At 37.5% G+C, this 15544-nt stretch overlaps 1 protein-coding gene across 4 annotated transcripts in view; it reads right to left on the reverse strand.

Moving 5' to 3' along the window:
• The window catches only part of plppr2b (phospholipid phosphatase related 2b), a 65274-nt gene extending 54002 nt beyond the window's left edge, over positions 1-11272 (reverse strand). For 2 of the 4 annotated variants that reach the window (XM_048200361.1, XM_048200364.1), the window contains exon 1: positions 11079-11272. The gene's annotated coding sequence lies outside the window, so the exon portion shown is untranslated. The remainder of the gene's footprint in view (positions 1-11078) is intronic. The other 2 variants (XM_048200363.1, XM_048200362.1) reach the window with 2 other exon arrangements.
• Between the last annotated feature and the right edge of the window lie 4272 nt (positions 11273-15544).

Genomic DNA, 15544 nt, shown 5'->3' on the forward strand with positions numbered 1-15544 from the left:
GCTAAACGAAGGCTATAAATGAACTAGTTGCCACCACCATTAAGCCTCCAACAACTCTTTCAGTCTTTATTTAAAAAGTTTTGTCCTGAAAGTTTGAGTTAGAATAGTTTGCAAGAGCCCGATTATATGAGAATTAACACATTCGTTAGTGGGCATAACATGTATTTAATCATTTCTGACATTTCACATACCTTATAGTGTTTCTTGCACTGGGTGAAAAAAATACAGCATAACCTGTGTAGTCCAATTCAAGAACAAATATGACTTACTGAATGTTCCATGCCAATGCATCATTACTTCAATATAGCCATTAGGCTGCTCTTACTTGCTGTGCCACCTGGATACCAAATTAAATTCTCTTTAACTCTATACCTCAATGTCACTTCTTTGTTCATGGTTATCCTGATTCCTGGCTTTTATATCTGTGATAGGACTACCCAATGTAATAATATGACAAGGAAAACAAAAAATGGTAATTTAAAGAGAATGAGAATGAGTTTTCCCACTTCATATTTCACTCTAACTTCTGGTGGGTGTCAAGATTGATTGTAGCCCTCTAGGTAGGTCCTAGCATGACAAAGTTTTGTACTTCATGTTTTTAAATTTGCAAAACTGAGGTAAAATCTATTTTTTTTTTTTTTAAAGTGTGCTGTCAGCTGTAGATGGGCATGCACTTTTTTTAAACTTTAGCAGAAAGGTTTACAGTTTTTTTTTTAAACTTTTTACACATAAAAATATTATCCTCTAAGAAATATGTGACATTAGGGCATAAAATACTTAAAGATAACACTGTTTCTGAGGAAAAAAGTAATCAGATTATTGTACTGCAAATACTGAAGATTACTGGGCGTCCAGATGCATGTTTTTGTAATATGATATATTGATCTATTTTGTGTACTTAACTGATTTAAATATGTTTTTAGTACATTAATGGATCTTGAGAGGAAATGTCATTGCTCCCTATGCAGGCCTCACTGAGCCATCGGATTTCAACTAAAATATCTTAATTTGCGTTCCGAAGATGAACAAAGGTCTTACGGGTGTGGAATGGCATGAGGGTGAGTAATAAATGACATTATTTTCATTTTTGGGTGAACTAACCCTTTAATAGTTGACTTATCATCATTTCAGGTTTCATCTGTCCAGTCAGACCAAGCATGCCACACGAGTCTTGAAGCCAAAGCGTCTCAATCGCCCCCAGGTGGCTGGATGCAGTATAGGTCATAAACCCCACCCTCTCCATGTAATGTAATGGGACGAGAGACAAACTAAACAGTCAAATTGCACGTCAAATATTTTTCAAAAGATGGTTTCTGTCGTCTTAGTTTTTATCATGCTGTTAGTTAAAGTGTACATTCTTTAAATAAGTTTGTTTTTAGTTAGTTATTTGATTGACAGCTTCTCTGAGCATAGTACTGACTTTTTTCTGGATCTTCGGGAGGAGATTGGAGCTTTAACTTTAAAGGTGCCCTAGAATCAAAAATTTAATTTACCTTGGCATAGTTGAATAACAAGAGTTCAGTACATGGAAATGACATACATTGAGTTTCAAACTCCATTGCTTCCTACTTCTTATGTAAATCTCATTTGTTTAAAAGACCTCCGAAAAACAGGCGAATCTCAACATAACACCGACTGTTACATAACAGTCGGGATCATTAATATGTACACCACAATATTTGCATATGCCAGCCCATGTTCAAGGCATTCAAGCCAGTATTAACGTCTGGATCTGTGCACAGCTGAATCGTCAGACTAGGTAAGCAAGCAAGAACAATAGCGAAAAATGGCAGATGGAGCAATAATAACTGACATGATCCATGATTACATGATATTTTTAGTGATATTTGTGAATTGTCTTTCTAAATGTTTCGTTAGCATGTTGCTAATGTACTGTTAAATGTGGTTAAAGTTACCATTGTTTCTTACTGTATTCACAGAGACAAGAGAGCTATCGCTATTTTCATTTTTAAACACTTGCAGTCTGTATAATTCATAAACACAACTTCATTCTTTATAAATCTCTCCAACAGTGTGTAATGTTAGCTTTAGCCACGGATCACAGCCTCAGAATCAAATGTAAACATCAAAATAAATACAATACTCACATGATCCGACGCATGCATGCAGTATGCATGACGAACATCTTGTAAAGATCCATTTGAGGGTTATATTAGCTGTGTGAACTTTGTAAATGCACTGTTTTATAGTCGAGAGCTCGCTGAATCGGTGCATAGTTAATGATGCCCCAAAACAGGCCATCAAAAAATTAATTAAAAAAAAATCTATGGGGTATTTTGAGCTGAAACTTCACAGACACATTCAAAGGGACACCTTAGACTTATATTACATCTTGTAAAAACTGGTTCTAGGGCACCTTTAACTATATTTCCAGAACTGTTAACTTCACTGACATAATGAGTCACCTTGATATACTATCTACTTCGCTCTCACTTCTGCGCAGATTCGGGCTCCAAGTTCATTATGCGCAGACTTGTGTTTCAAGTTCACTATGCGCAGACTCGAGACTCATATTGGCACACTGGAGGCTTCACTTACTTCAATGGAAGAGACTTACTACAATTTTACAGTCTGTGCTTTCAACATAAACGTCTGCGTTTATCTTCAAAGGGCATCTTGAATGACGGTATTCTATAAAAAAAATGAAGAGTATATTTTTTGCATTCTGATTCTGAAATCCAAAGGCACAACAAAACATTTTTCTCTTATTCTGTGGATTTTGCCCATTTACCTACACTCGTTACCACTATTTTTCTGCCACCACTTTGTACGCGCAGCTGCAAGTGACGTAACTGTGACGTCTGCTCCAAATTGGTCTATTTATTGCAGATATTCCATAAGCAATGGCACTATGACATGAGCTTATCCATCACCAACTCTGTATCTTTAAATTGAAATCCTGTCTAGCAGCATTAGGAACATTATCAGCACAGCAACTGTTCATTTCATTTGCAGCAGGGACCCGAATGAGAACTGAATTCCCACTGTGTTGAACAGAAGATTAGTTCGAGAAATATAAATTCGAGATTATAATCTTAGTCCACCTCTTGAGAGAGCAGAGAATTCTCTCATTTGATGTATAGGTCACAAACACACACTCACATATATGTTGCCCCAAGCAAAGAATGCATTAGTAAAGAGACCAACAATCTGAATATAAGCTCTCTTCTGAGACTCTGTAATGATCAAGATCACTTTTATGTTTTCTCCACTATTGTTACATAATGAGGGGGAGAGAGATGAATAAAGACAGATGAATAAATCATGAGGTTTAGCTTCTGTCTTTAGTGTTGTGTTCCTCAGGCCCAGAAGCAAACACAACACCACAAACCTCTTGTAGCTGTCACCATCTACACACAGCCATTAAAATTCATCGTCTAAAAATGCTGAGGCTTAAGTTGAAAAAGAACAAAAAGTGATTTTATGCACCAATTAAGATGCAAGAACTTAGGTTTGTAACTCTACCAAATTAAAATAAGGAACAAGATATTTGTGCTTCGTGTTGGTGCTGTAAAGTTTTTAACAATTTAAAAAGACTTAAAAAGTCTATACTTACTAGGAAAAGAAAAGCTTCTAGCTAACAACTTTGTTTCCAGGGATCTTTTGCTTTTCATATTCATATTTTTGGTCAGCCAACAGATTTTCAAATTTCCATGCTCGACCAGGCTGGTTTACAGTATGCTGGTTTAGTTCTCTAATAATGTTCTCTTAATCATTCTTTCACTATTCTTTGTAACAATAATTTTCTCACTTCTCACATCTTTGTTATAGTAAGCACTCTGAACAATCTTAGAACTTTGTATTGCAGTACTTGTAATGTTTAAATCACTTTGGATAAAAGAGTCTGCTAAATTAATAGATAAAAGTTAATGTGGCATCAATGTTGTCAAATTTAGTGCAATCCAGCTGAGGCATGGCAAGGTAAGATTATCAGCAAACAACAAATTTTGTCCTTTTCCTCACAGAAAACTATCACAGACAAATGAGCTTTTAACAAGGGTTTTAAGGTGCCTCTAATATGCTATTTTTAAGGCTTTGGAGGTCTCCTACAATACATTTACATGCATCCAAGGTAAAAAAAACCCTATAATTTTCTTATAATATACATAGCAGCATCACCTCTTTTCTCACAGTGTCTGAAACGCTTTGATTAAGGATTCGGTCTCTTTAAACCCCGCCTTTCTGAGAGCCTATACTCTGCTCTGATTGGCCAGATGGCCTAGTCTGTTGTGATTGGGCTACCGCTTACAGTGCATGTCGGAAACGAAACTCCCATTACCATAACTGAATTTCAGCTCCGGAGGCTTCCTCACTTGCACACACAGTGATTCGAACAGTAATTTTTTGATTATAAATTTGAGCCCGAGGCAAATTTGTTACAAACCTACATAAGTTCATGCAGGAAGTAAGGCTAAACTACTGACGACTTGTTTCAGGCATTTCAGAATCAGTTCTTTCTTTTGGGAGATAATATTGTGCACATTGATCTTTGAAACTTTGCATTCACAAACAGATATATTATATCCGAAAAGCGTATAGGGGCACTTTAAGGACACTCAGAAATCAAGGTTTTAAGGACACTTAACATTACCCAACAGGACACTTAGGGCCCTATTTTAACGATCTAAGCGCACACTCTAAAGTGCACGGCGCAAGTGCACTTAGGGCATGTCCGAATCCACTTTTGCTTGTTTAACTTCGGGAAAAATGGTCTGTGTGCCCAGCGCATGGTCTAAAAGGGTTGTCCCTAATGGGTGTGTTTTGAGCGTAACGTGCAATAAACCAATCAGAGTCTCATTTTCTTATTCCCTTTAAAAGCCAGTTGCGCTCGCACCATGGCAGATTCGCTATTTACATGGCGGGATTTGCAAGCGGAAAAACTGAACACTTCTCTAGCGAGGAAACGGATCTACGGGACAAGCCGGATTCCACCAAAGCATTTTTATCTTTATGCACACAATAATAATCTTTTACATTGTAATCCTTTTATTTTTAATATTTGGCATGCTTGTGTGCTGCTGCGCGTCCCTGTGTGTGTAATAAGCAGAGTGTACGCGCGTTGTGCACCCGCCCATAGGTGCATATTACTAACACGCTCTTTAAATAACAAAAAATAAATAAATAAATAGTGAGCCATTGACTTTAGACCAGGTTTCAGTTGGTCAATGGCGCAGTCCATTTCGGTTGCTTCAAAATGGTAACACGCCAACAATGCACCTGAACACACCTCATTCCGACCAGCACGCCCATTGGTGCACAACATGGCGCAGGACGTGGAAATGATAACTGCGTCGGGCTGAAACTAGCAAAAAACACATGTGTCGCACCTGGCGCAGCATTGTGCCCAGTGTATGATAGGGCCCATAATGTGAAAACAACAGGGAAATAAAGTGTGGTTCCAAAACTTTAATGTAAAAAATGGTAGCAACATTTTTTAAAGTCTTTAATCTTTAATCTTTTCAGATTTATTTAAAACTAAGATGAAACAGTTATTTAAATGAAATTCAGACAGAGTTCTGGAAATTTCAATTCACGTTTTTTTTACCATGATTTCACTTCAAGTTCTTTTTCACTTCGAAAAACTGTACATTTAAAAGTGTTTTACTGTAAAATGACACGAGATACCCCATTAGATCTATTACATTCTATTGTATTCAGTTTTTCACTGAATACAAACCACAAACAGGTTTTTACCGTAGCATTTTTACAGTCTTTTACAGTTAAAATTATGACAATTTTTAACAGTGTAATAAAAGGGGAACAATCTGGGTTAATCGTAACTGGGCTAAACCAAACATCATTTTCAAACACTTCTGCCATGTTCTCATGTCTAAAATTCTGTTTGAAGCCTTGTGCTGACTAGCTGCAGAAGTGACAGCGGCACTAACGCATTACAGTTTTTGTCCTGAGGACCAGCTGCATCTGTATAATCCTAAAAGCCTGATTTGGTTGAGTAGGTGTAATGACTTTATACTGCTGAAACTCTTGAAAGTGAACTGTCAAAACCTCAGTTCTTATATGAGTGTTAGTGTACACTGCTCTTGCAATTAACAATACACTGACAGACAGACCACTGACATGCATCATAAAATCTCACGCCACACTGAAAAGTGGGCCGCTACATTTAAAGCAAAGACACAGCACAGGATAAATGAGGATAGGTGTACGTTCTTCAAAAATCCATCTTCAAAGGGAAGTCTACTAAGATGCGTCTATCCTCTGAGCTCTTTAAAACATACACTCTTAGCAACAGAGAAAGGGAAAGACAAATTCAGGTCACTGCTGAGGAGTACATTAGAAACAAGGAGAGCACAAGGGACAGGAAGAACCACAAAGAGGACAAAGATAGGACAAGACAACAAGCGAAGAGTCTTCTGAAGCATTAATTGGGTTTAAAACTTGGCAATAATTTTAAAACACTAACAATTTTAAAGGGTTAGTTCACCCAAAAATGAAAATTCTGTCTTTAATTACTCACCCTCATGTCGTTCCAAACCTGTAAGACCTTCATCTTCAAAATCATCTTCAAAACACAAATTAAGATATTTTTGGTAAAATCTGATGGCCACACATGAGGCCTGCATTGAATGCAAGTTAATTTACACTTTCAGACACCCAGAAAGGTAATAAAGACATATTTAAAACAGTTCATGTGACAACAGTGGTCCAACCTTAATGTTATGAAGCAACGAGAATACTTTTTGTGCACCAAAAAAACTAAATAATGACTTTATTCAACAATATCTAGTGATGGGCGATTTCAAAACAATGCTTCATGATTCTTCGAAGATTAACGGATCTTTTGTTTCGAATCAGTGGTTCGGAGCTTGTATCAAACTGCCAAAGTCACATGATTTCAGTTAACGAGGCTGTGTTACATCATAAATGTTCTGAAATTTCAATGGTTCACGTGACTTTGGCAGTTTGATACATGCTCCGATCCACTGATTCGAAACAAAAGATCCGTAAAGCTTCATGAAGCATTTTTTAAAAATCGGCCATCACCAGATATTGTTGAATAAATTCGTTATTTAGTTTTTTAATTAGTTTTTTTTTGGAGCACAAAAAGTATTCTTGTCGCTTCATAACATTAAGGTTGAACCACTGTACTCACATGAACTGTTTTAAATATAACTTTAGTACCTTTCTGGGCATTTGAAAATGTAAATGAACTTTCAATGCAATCCTCACTAAGCCATCGGATTTTATCAAAAATATCATTTTCATTTTTGGGTGAACTAACCCTTTAAGGCTATGTATGTCATTTAGCAGGACACTACATACTAGTAAAAGAAAATCAAATTAGCTGAAAACTCCGATTGGTTGATGGAATCACAAGAACGAACACACACGGTCCCAAACCCCTCACTAGTGACTGTTCTGAGCTGTGACGTGAAAGGCAGCAGATAAATATAAGTCCATTTCACGCTTTTAAGAGCATTTCAAAAATAGGGCACTGATAAAACATCTACTATAATACAATGAAATATGAGTGATCTATTTGTCAGAATACACAGATGCCAGTGGAGAAAGGCTCTATTTGTTCCCATAATGGTGTAGTTATACGATCTATCAGCAGGAGCTAACTGAATAATGCTAACCCGCAAAAACCTTGGGTATGCTGACATCAGGTTGGCTTGCATGTCTTTGGAGGATAGTGCATTGGTTAGCTTAACCAACAAGACATTTTTGACAACCAGCTTCATCATAAACACTGTGAAATTTTAAAACCTGACTTCCCAGGATAAATGACTATCCTGGGGTAAAGTATGAACGGTGTGAAACATGATAACAAGATAACAAGATTATTTTAACACAGGGATAAAAAAAAGTGTGAACCCTAAGTGAAGAACTTCATGTGTAAAAAGGCCCAATATTGTTCCTCCTGCTGTGTGAAACTATCAGTACAGTGCACTATTTGTTAACCAAATGCTGTAACTGTGAATATCTGGATTTGAATGCTTATCAGATCCATTGCATGTGATTTGCTGCTATCTTTCAGCTCTGTTGCATTTCAAACATCAGAAGAGGACTCAAAGACAGGAAAAACATGCCCCTTGTTCAGCCAGTATGATCTGAAGTAACAGAATGAATGTTATGACAGTGCTCAGATGTTTCATGCTCTCTGTGTACACACAGAACAGGGGGCATGTGGGTCTCTGTGTCACTCACAGTGCAGAAATCTTCAATACCAGCTGCTGACTGGCTGCTTTATCCTCTACATGGTGGCCAAGATATGTCCACATTGTGAATTAATTACTTTGACTGAATCCACATAGTTTCGAGTATGGCTTTTGACTTGCGGCATTAAGTCTGGTCCATACTGATTGTAGCTTTTTCTTGCCAAGAACAACCTACATAGACAGGAAAAGGCTACTTGACTGTTTGGAAATTGACCTACTACAATTTGTTATGTTTTTATGTGCCATATAGGGGTGGGTTTAAAAACTATTTAATTAAAATCATTTAATTATTAAAATTACACAGAGGTGTTTGGTTCATATGCAGTTTTACAGAGAACACAATCAATATTAGCAGGAATGTGTGCAGACACCGTAAGACTTTTGTTCATCTTCGGAACACAAATGAAGATCTTTTTAATGAAATCTGAGATTTCTGTCCCTCCATTGACAGTCCACGCAACTACCACTGTGATGCTTTAAAAAGTTCATTAAGAGATCGTAAAACGAATCCATATTAATCTGGCAGTTTAGTCCAAATTTTCTGAAGAGACATGATCGCTTTATATGATGAACACATTGAATTTAGGCTTTCATTCACATATAAACATTGATCAGCGAACATAAACAAAAGCTCAACCGAACCTGAATGGTATGCAAGAACAAACCTCTTGCAGAAGCTCAAACGTGTTGCATAAAGCCTCGTTTACACTGCACGCGTGTGCAGCGCTTTACGGCTCCGGCAAGGTTTTGTTCCGTCCTCTGAGCGGTGTCAACTCACACCAGAAGCGTTTCAGAAGCGAAGCGGCTGGATTCGCGAGACCACGAGATTTTCCTTTTATTTTGCTGTAGCCATACAGATGAAGTTAATACACTTAAAATTCCAGTTAAATTTCAAGTTTTTCAACTTCGAATCTCTTGTCTTCAGTTTCTGGCCTCCTAGTGATGTGAAATATGAGCGGGAGTTTACTCAGGGCGATTATTTTGACTTTATTTTGTAGTTGAGCTGCGCGTCTTGGACGCGGCGTCCGTCAAAAATAGGCGAGGCGCCTATCTTTAGCGAAGCGGCGCGTCGAGCCGCTTCTGGGACGCTTCTCAAACGCACCCCGGCGCGGCTGGTGTAAACACGAGCATTGACTAGAGTGGCCGCGTATCAGCTCCGGTAGCCGCGTCGCAGCCGTAACGCGCCGCATACGCGTGCAGTGTAAACGAGGCTTAACATGAGAATGAACCTCATTGGTTCTCACATGTCAAGCAAACATGCTTGAGATTCTGTTTACCACAACTAATGTGTGAGTTAATGAATGTTTATTTCTGAATAAAATCCTAAATTCAATCTGTTCATCATAAAAAGCGATCGTCTCCTCAGAAAATTTGGACTAAACCGCTCGATTTATATGGCCTTTTTTAAGCGTCAACATTTCAGTTGCGTAGCTGTCTATGGAGGGACAGAAATCTCTTGATTTGTGTTCCAAAGATGAACGAAAGTCTTACAGGTTTGGAACGACATGAGGGTGAGTAAATGATGACAGAATTTTCATTTTTGGGTGAACTAGCCCTTTAAGTACAGATTACAGATTCCACAAACTCAGAACTAACTAGCGTAACATACAGTTCTACTATTGGATATGTATTTTACTTCATAACGAGTGCTAAAAATTTGAAGCACTTACGATGCCACTAACCTGGCAAACTTTGAAAATCCAGTGATTATTTATTTCTCAAAAGGGCTCATTGGAAAAAAATAAATAAATAAAACTTTGGGGAATCTAGAATTTGGAATCAGTCCAAAGTTGCCATAGTGTAACTGTTCATACAATACAAATTACGATAGTCAACTTTTTAGCTGGTTTTAGGTAAAACTTTATCACTAATAGAGCATGATAGGAACAAATTGCCAGCAGTTCATCACTGCTCTGAGGTCAAGCTAATAAAGTCAGTGAAATTATGAATTTTATTGAAACCAGATGAGATCCTGCTCATGTTATACATATTGGCACAGAGCTGCAATTTTACTTGATGTATTTAAAAAGGATAATGCACTTATTTCAGCATAGAAATTGAACCAGGGCCATATGTAAAAAGTCTACCTCTGACCCAACTGGCACACTAATGGAGTACAAAAGCAGTTTAATAAATGTGAAAGTTTTTAATATTTAATATAAGTTAAGTAGAATCTGCTACATCGAAGCAAATCGATCTTGGATGGTGCGTGTCAGTTTTGAGTGTAATTTGGAAGAGAGGGTCAGTGAACAGACTGTGGGTGGACCGTGGGCATGTTGTCTGAGGCTGACACTCGAATTTGGGAGATGAAGCATTTTGATTACATACTGATTACATTAGGGCTTCGGGTTTACACACACACACACACACACACTGAGCTGATGCAGTTCTAACGGGCAGTATTCATCATTGCGTACTGCAGGTCCTGACAAAACAGTGCAAGTATACAGTCTGCAAAGTAATAACTGCCTTAAAACCCAAATGTAGCAGTAAACAAATAGTTATCTTGTAGGCACACACACTATTAAAACCCACAAAAAAAAGCACATCATGCACTCCATCGTGCAGTCAGTTTGTGTGCAAAACTTTACATTTACATCTCTGTCACTTTTCCTCAGAGGGAAAAAACAAAGTCTCTCTGTGCAACACAGTGCCACTGCGCTACGACTCCCTGATGTGGGTCAGAGCCCAAACACAGTTTCTCCCTGCAACAGCCTTGATCTAGTACCGCCTCTGTTGCTTTTGCATTCAAAAGCATTGCATCCATTACAGCCGGCTTATTGAGCCACCCAAATGCCTGCCCACAGCCCACATTCACCATTATAAACACATCAACGAGAGTGAGAAAGAGAGAGAGAGAGAGAGATAGCTTACCTCTAATGGCAAAAGCAGTGATGAAGTAAAGATGCTATATTACAGCCATTCCGGCTGGACTTGAACACAAGTGCTTTTAGAAGTGTGTGAATGAAACAGCAGCACCTGCTTTACTCAGCTCTCTGCGTGTAAACGGCTGTCTCTTCACCAGAGGCATACAGCCACACTTCTCTCTCTCTCTCTTTTCTCTCCTCCTCTCACTCTGTTTCTCTCTCTCGACACACACACACACACACATTGCCAGTGGCATCAGCGCCACCCCTCTCCACATTAAGAGATGTAATGTGAATAAGCTGGACTGATGTCCCAGCATTCAAGAGCAAAGATCAAGCAAATTCATTAAGAGTCTATTATTGAATGAGGGTCTGAGAGAGAATTATAGATGAAATGGGAGCACTGCAAACAAAGGATGCTGGGAGAAACTGAGAGGAGATGCCTGTAATTTTTAAATAATATTAATAATAATAAACTCATTTGCAATTGCTTTTGGTGTGCAGGTAGAAAAAATGTCATGTAACCTAAAGAAAAAATGTAAGAGGTTACACTAAGAAAAATAATTTTTACACATCAGATCAGGCAAAAATAACTTATTAAGATCTGGTATTTCAGAGATGCTAGTCACTATGGAGTTAAAAATAACAGTATCATGAATATTAATATAATAATCAGAGCATTGTGACAAAGCATCAGATAAACAGATCAGTGTTAATGTTTACAGATATTTAGCTGTCTAAAGAACGTATAGGGGTATAGGATCTTAAATACACATTCTTTGTGATATTCAGTGTGTTTGCATATGCTGTGGGAGTTTTAAGTAGCTGGATAAAACAAAAAAAGACAGAACTGAAAAGATGTGAATAAATCTTTGTGAATAATAAAAGACAGAGAGAGGGAGGGGACTGTGATCAACCCACTGCTTTTAGTGAGCTAGTACTGCTGCATGACATTGTTAAAAAATATCACAAGGTCTACATGTAGGGCGGGAGGTAGATTTGCAGTTCCCATGGAAACTCGGGCACCATGCCTCACGAGAGAGACGTTCCCTTACACTCTTTAACATCGATGGATCCCTTGGACGATCTATGCGAAAATTGCAACGTTTCGGGTCAGCATCAGCCAAGCAAAACAAAGCAGAGCAGACAGTTTAACAATGCATGAACAGAATGTGTTAAGCAAATTCATTTTTAGCAGAACTATCAACAATATCAACAAGCATTACAAGTAACTTGAGTCACGTAATCAGATTACTTTAAAGTAACGCATTTCTTTTTAAATTTACAACAAAATATCTAAGTTACTTTTTCAAATAAGTAACGCAAGTTACTTTTTCACATTTATTGACTGACAGCTCTCCTTGTGTGCGCTATGTGAACATGATGGTTATTGTAGTTCTAAATGTGAACATGCATTTACTCATCTCACTTGCACCAAAACATTCAGTATTCCTCAAAATGAATAAAAACAGTGTAATGCAATCTCAGAATTTTACACAAAGCTTTAATAATTATCTATATTAAATTACACAAATATACTTTATGTATTTAATCTCACTTTATTATCCAATGTCTTTGCTGCTGACCTTCAATGGGCCAATTCAACCAAACTAATAAGCAAAAATTACTTTAGATTATATTTAGAAATAAGAGTGTTGAACTTCTTCTGTATCCTATTCTTCTTTTTTTTCCAGAATGGCAGCACAGCTGGAAGGTTTGTTTGAGCTGAGCCCTCTACTGTACAGGCATGAATCATTTCACTTTTGGTGAGAAAGGGCCTTAACATTTGCCTTAACTTTTTTGTTCAAGCATGCCCAGAAATCGCATACTTGCTTACTATATATAGTAGGCAAAAAACAGTATGTGACAAAAGAAGTATGTCTGAATTCACAGTAGCCTACATATTAAAGAGTACGCAAAATGTACCCAGATGACCTACTTCAGGGGTGTCCAAACTTGGTCCTGGAGGGCCACTGTCCTACAGAGTTTAGCACCAACATGCCTCAACACACCTGCCTGGAAGTTTCTAGTATGCCTAATAAGCTCACTGTTTTTTGCCTACTATATATAGTAAGGAAGTATGCAATTTCGGATGCAGCCTTGCACAAATAATAAGATAATCCAATTTTATAGTGTTGAATGAAATATGAAATATACTGGATGTATAATAAACATTTCTCTTGCTTCATCCACATTCTTAGATATATTTGTTCACTGAGTTGCAATGCATTATGAGATTGCCTTCTTTATGAAGGCTGACATTGATAGGTCACATGATAAGGGCAACATGGCAAATATAGTATGTCCAGATTACATTCATACACCTTCATACTCTATAGGACATACATTTTTAGCAGTTGTAAAGTAATTACTTATTCAAAATAAGTACCTACTCAAGAAAGTATTTAATTTCGCCCATCTCTTTAAAACTGAAATCAGTTGTGAATTGAATCCCTGTGTGCTGTGCTGAGCTGCTGCCTGTAGAGCATTCCAAATCAGCCTCTTATGAGGTTTGTTAAGATGTTGCCTTAAGGGCGCAAGTATGCTTCAGCTGTTCTTTTGCAGCTATGTTTTGCACATGGTATATAATGTAAAATTCAATATCAACAGAGTTCACTCACACTGTGCTTATGCAGCCCACATTTTCTAGATTCATGCACATTTGCACATTTGAACCCTTTGCACATGTCCCTGGAATTTACTGCACTAATTGGTGGGTCAAATAGGTGGCAATACAGTTGGGCTGTTGCTTTTAAGAACTACTCAAAAGAAAAAAAAGATGAAAATGCTAATAAAAAAACCCAGAATACAACAAAAATAGATATGTTTACAACTCAAGTTTGAAAAAGCATAAAGTTGACAAATTAGTTCACAAGGTTTTGGAAAAGAGCTTGTCACTATCAATGTTTCACAAAACTAAGTAATCTATGTAAAAGTGCTTCATGTTCTACAACCATTCCATCCTTATAGACCTGTTTTCAGCCTGTAGTTTTGAAAGTAGCCACTTTTATTTCTCATGCAACTTTAAATGTTTTGACCTAGCATTTCCCTCCTTCCATTCAATCTTTATCAGATGATAAACACTGAAAACAGAGGGGGAACTGAATCGATGACAGGAGGGTGAAAATCTGGCCTTGCTGTGGAACTGGCACAATTCTTACACATACATCACAGGTTTCACCATATCTAGCAGCACCATATCTAGAGATCCTCCAGAGCATTGCTGCAGAGATTCAAAGTAGGTCGCCCTGAACTTGCACGCCCTGATTTATGTTATGTGGACACAGTGGCCAAGTCAATTTTATGGAAATGGCAGTGGAATTTTTGACAGGCATGTATAATTTATACATTTTTAAAAATGCAACAAAAAAGAATAAAAAAAGACATTGGCACAAGCAAGACAAGAATATAAAAAATTCAGTTCAAAACTCTGAAACCACAGTGAAATTCTAGAATTCGTAATCCTATTTAAATTGTAATATATAGAAAAGTGTAGGATTAAAAAAAAATGAAAACAAAGAAAATGCATTAGAATAAATGTAAATAATTGTTAAATTAATAAGAGGTATTTAAGAAATATTCCTTCAATTGAAGCACAACATGCTTTTTGGAATGTTCTTATAGCATGCTGGATAACACAGAACATCATGTTTTAAATAAATTTCATGCAACTTGAATGCTGTCATTAAAGGCACACTATGTACATTTTCGCCACTAGAGGTCGCCTTTCAAAACAATTGAGCACAGAATCTTGGGAGATGTCGTCTTCACCTCACAGCTGGTGGAAAAGAATCGGGACAGGACTCGGGCAGAAATCATGTTCATGGATGAGATTATTAACGTTACTATAGTATGAAGTAGAGCGAGGCCGAGTGCTGTGGGAGCGGAACGAGGCCGCTGGAGCGATTGATAATGAGAGATGAACACGACACGCCTCAAGAGCAGTGGAACTTTTATCATGCCACAGTTGCCGCTTCCGCTTCTTCCGGTCAAGTGTATGTGGGGTAACACAGCGCTGTTTATCATATTAGATACATTTGAGTGTGTTGAAAATGATGTTATAACGTTACTGTGCGTTCGCTCGGTGGCTGCTATGAGACACTTGTTGCACACTGCACTTATCTAGATCGATTTTAGAATATCATGTTGCTGGATGGCTTGTGTTGATGAATGGCATACAATTAATTTTAAAACATATTGTATGACTGAGAAAATGCTGTATTACTGTTACTAAAATTAAAGCTGCATCTGATTATGCTATGTTAGCTACTTGACAAAATAATGTTTTTCTCTGAGGCATGGTTAAAACATGCAATTGCGGAAAATCAAGAAAATGAGATTCAAACAAAAAGACTAAACGTGTTGAGCTATATAACAATGATTAGTTTTCTGTCTATAAATATAGCCAAACAGTTGTTCTCGTCTAATAAAATGTAATATATTAAAGCGTCTTTGGTGTTTCCATGGTTTCTA

Source organism: Megalobrama amblycephala, linkage group LG8 (assembly GCF_018812025.1).
Source record: "Megalobrama amblycephala isolate DHTTF-2021 linkage group LG8, ASM1881202v1, whole genome shotgun sequence".
Taxonomy (NCBI): domain Eukaryota; kingdom Metazoa; phylum Chordata; class Actinopteri; order Cypriniformes; family Xenocyprididae; genus Megalobrama; species Megalobrama amblycephala.